This window comes from Artibeus jamaicensis, unplaced genomic scaffold, assembly GCF_021234435.1.
Source record: "Artibeus jamaicensis isolate MK-2021 breed Jamaican fruit bat unplaced genomic scaffold, CSHL_Jam_final contig_3174, whole genome shotgun sequence".
NCBI lineage: Eukaryota > Metazoa > Chordata > Mammalia > Chiroptera > Phyllostomidae > Artibeus > Artibeus jamaicensis.
In genome coordinates, this window is record NW_026521738.1 from 7,256,920 (window position 1) to 7,261,083 (window position 4,164).

The 4,164-nt window shown below is 38.6% G+C and overlaps 1 pseudogene; it reads right to left on the reverse strand.

The window, feature by feature from the left end:
- Positions 1-513: 513 nt before the first annotated feature.
- On the reverse strand, positions 514-621 carry LOC119035095 (uncharacterized; annotated as a pseudogene).
- Between the last annotated feature and the right edge of the window lie 3,543 nt (positions 622-4,164).

Here is a 4,164-nt window from a genome sequence, read left to right on the forward strand (position 1 = left end):
TAATCATCACAGACTTTCAGGTCCCAGATGGAACTCCTGATCTCATACATGTACTCCTTACCTACCTCAAAAAATGGCAATTCCATTCTTCCAGTTGCTCAAGCCTCTCTTTGTCTTATCCCCATCTCTGTTCGAGCAGGAAATCCTGTTGGTTATTATCTTCAGAATATACCCACAATCTGACCATTTCTCACCACTTACACTGCAACTTCCCTGGGCTAAGCTGCCATCATCAATCACCTCAATAATTGCAATGGTCTCTAACTGACCTCCCTGACTTTGCCTTTGATATCCACAGTTCATGCTCATCTTAGCAGCCAGAATCTGTCATGTCAGGCCTTTAACAAAGGCTTGCTCTGTCTCTCAGAAGAAAAGCTTCAGAGCCTCACAATGGCCAGAACACCTTACTAGTGTACCTCTTTCACACAGTTTTATAGTCATCTCTGTTTCACTCACTCTGCTCAAGCTATACTTAACCCCCCTGCATCTTTTTTAAACATGCAAGGCATGCTTCCACCTTGGGGATTTTAAAAAATTGTTTTTTTTTCTTTTTTTTCCAATTAGCAATAATCGCACCTTGGATAAACCTCATTGGCTATGATACTGCCACTGTGCAAAGCTGGAGAGATTTTTTAATTTGCCTTTTCACTGGCTTTGATCATTCTTCCTATATTCTCCAAATACCTGCATGACTATCATCTCCCTTAAGCCTCTGCCTAAATGACACCTTCTCATGAGCTCTTTCACAGACCACCCCACCTCACACTGTAACCCTCATCCCAGTATTCCCCATTACTTTCTGAACTGTCCTCCAGAGTGCTTATTCTATGTGAAATTATACCTTTATCTATTTACTCTCAGTTTCTCCAAAGTGTTACCACAATGAAGGCAGAGATTTTTGTCTCAATTTTCCTACTACTATAAACTCAGTGGCTAAAATAGTGCCTGGAAAACTAAAGAAAGTATTTGTTGAGTAAAGGAAGAAGAAAAACATTTACATATATGTTTATTCATATGAGATTTTATGGTCACATAAGATACATGGTCTTACCCAGGTGGAAGGATAGTGGGAACTATAGCTTAGCTGTGTGCCTAGAAGGCAGAGTCAAATAGATAGTGGTGAACAAGGCAGTCTTTATGACATGTCATTAGGTCATATATATTGGTAAGATAGACATTAAGTCCCTGATAGATCCTGAATAGGCAACTCAAAGAAAAGAAAATCTAAAAAGTTAGTAAACATATAAAAAGAACATGTAATCTCAGAATTACAAATAACAGTGCAAATTTAAACAAGATAATATATTTAGAAAGTTCTTCTCTAGTTTGCTGAGAGTTTTCTTTAATGAATAGTTGTTAAAGTTGGTCATGTTTTTCCTGCATTTATTGTGATAATCATATTTTTTTTCCTTCCTTAGTTGTTAATAGTACTAATGGGTTGACTTCAGAACGTTGAAGCAACCTGCACTCCTAAAAGAAGGGTCATGGTGTACTAGCCTTTTTGCATATGTGCTAACGTTTTAAAAGTTTTTGTGTCCATGGTTGTGAGAGTTAGGGTCTGTAATTGTCTGATTTTAATATCCTTACCAGGTTTTGGTATTAGAGAAATTGAAGTGTTCCCTCCTGGGCTTTTTTGAGAAAGAATTTATGTATATTTGGTATTAGTTCTTAGAATTTTGGCTAGAATTCATCAATGAAACCATACAAACTTTCGGTTTTCTTTGAGGAAATTTTTTAAAAAACCATTTTATTGACTTATTTTCAGAGAGAGGGGAAGGGAAGGAGAGAGGGAGAGAAATATCAATGTGTGGTTGCTTCTCATGTGTCCCCCACTGGGAACTGGCCTGCAACCCAGGCATGTGCCCTGACTGGGAGTCAAACCATAATCCTTTGCTTCACAGGCCCGTGCTCAATCCACTGAGCTACACCATCCAGGGCTCTTTGAGGAAATTTTTAATAAAGAATTCAATTTATTAAATATAACTATTCAGATTTTTTACCTTTTCTTGTATATTTTGGTATGCTGTATTTTTCTTTTTAAGAAATTTGTCAATTTCATCTAAAGTCTAGACTTGCTGGCATAAAGTTGTTCATAATACTCCAATATTATCCTTTTTAAGTGACATATCTTAAAATTCTATGTTAGTAGTATATAACAGGACTTATCTTTGTAATATACTATTTTTAGAGTAGTTTTAGAATCACAGCAAAACTGAATGGAAAGTACAGAGATTGCCTCTATTGCACATGCTCTCTTGTTACCAGTATCTCCCAGCAGAGTGGTACATCTGCTACAATTAAAGAAACTACATTGACAGTGTCATTGTCAACAAAAGTCCACAGTCTGCCTTAAGGTTCAGTCTTTGTGCTACACCTTCTGTGGGTTTGGACAAATGTATAATGACAGGTACCCACCATTATAATATCATATAGTTTTCCTGCCCCCAAAACCCTCAGTCCTCCACCCACACATCCCACCCTTTTCTTTAACCCCTGACAACCACTGATCATTTTTCACTGTCTTTTCCAGAATGTTAGCCATTTGGTTGGAATCACATAGCGTGTAGCCTTTTTAGATGTATCTCTCACTTAGTAATATGCATTACAATTTCTTCCATGTATTTTCATGGTTTAATAGTTCATTTTCTTGAAGTGTTGAATAATATTCCATTGTCTTGATGTATCACAGTTTATTTATCCAATCACCACTGAAAGACATCTCGGCTGCTTCCAGGTTTGGGCAGTTATGAATTAAGCGGCAGTAAACATCCATGTGCAAGTTTCTGTGTGCACATAAGTTTTCAATTCCTACAGGTAAATGCCAAGGGGTGTGACTGCTGGATCGTAGGGTATCAGCATGTTCAGTTCTGTCAGAAACCACCAAACTGTCTCCAAAGTGGCTGTCCCATTTGGCGTCCCCACTAGCAATGAGTAAGAGTCCCCACTGCTCTTCACTTTCACATCAGGATGTGGTATTATCAGTGTTCTGGATTTTGGCCACCCTAGTGAGTGTGGTATTTCATTTTCATGTACTGCTTGTGGGAGAATAAATCTGAATAACTGAAGACAAATGCATACAAAATCTCTGAGACAAAAATCTTTATCAAACTATACTATATAATTTAAGTTCTACAAATCCACATATACTTACACATACATATTTGATGTGTATATAATGTGTAAGTATACATGGGATTATTTCATGCTCTCTCATCTCCCCTCAACTTTCTTCTCTCTCTACTCCCAGCTGATGAACTTATTTCTTCATTTCTGAGGAAGAAAATCAAGTAATCAGAAGAGAACGACCCGACAATCCTGCCACAACCCCCACCCCTCTGCACTGACACCCACGTTCACTACCGTCTCCCCCACTGCAGTGCAGAAGGGTCAAGCTCTCCCCTTGTGCACTAGGTCTTATCCCGTCTCTCCTCCCTTTAGTCATAGTTGAAACGATCCCTGGGTTCCCTGTGTCATAAATCTTTCCCTCTCTACTGGATTGTTACCATTAGTTTACAAATATTCTGTGTTATGTGATGACTCAATCACACATCTCTTTTTATCTGATTCTCTTTATGGCCCCCCACCCTCAGCAGGTGTTCACACTAGGCTAGCATCCTTAACCTCCGCTGACACCACACTCGCCAAATCCAATGGTTAGAGCTCACCCCTCCTGGTACTTCACCTCCAGCAGCATCTGAGAATCAGAGGAGCAGGCCACTCCCTCCTTCTCAAAACATTTTACTACTGGCTTCCAACATTCTATACCTGTTTTCCTTTACCTCACTGGTTACACCATCTCATTTTTTCCCTCTTCCTCATTTTAAAAAGGTCTAAGATTGGGAAAATCTCCAAGTTGACTCCTTGACCTTCTTTTGGTTACTTTCTTTCCTAAGTGATCTCATATAGTTACCAGTCATGGCTTTAAATACCATATGTATAACAGGAGACCCAGAAAAACCCGGAATTGTATTTATAAAAAAACTGTCTATTTATTCTTGCATTTTTAAACTTCAGTCACCTTAGAGTACTCTCCATTTGATGCAAAACACCTATCAAGACTTTTTTCCACTGTTCAGAATACTTTTTGAATGTGTCAGTTTTCACGCCTATCCGTGCTTCTGCCATTTTTTGTTTAACCTCTCCCACAATGGCAAGACATTTCCC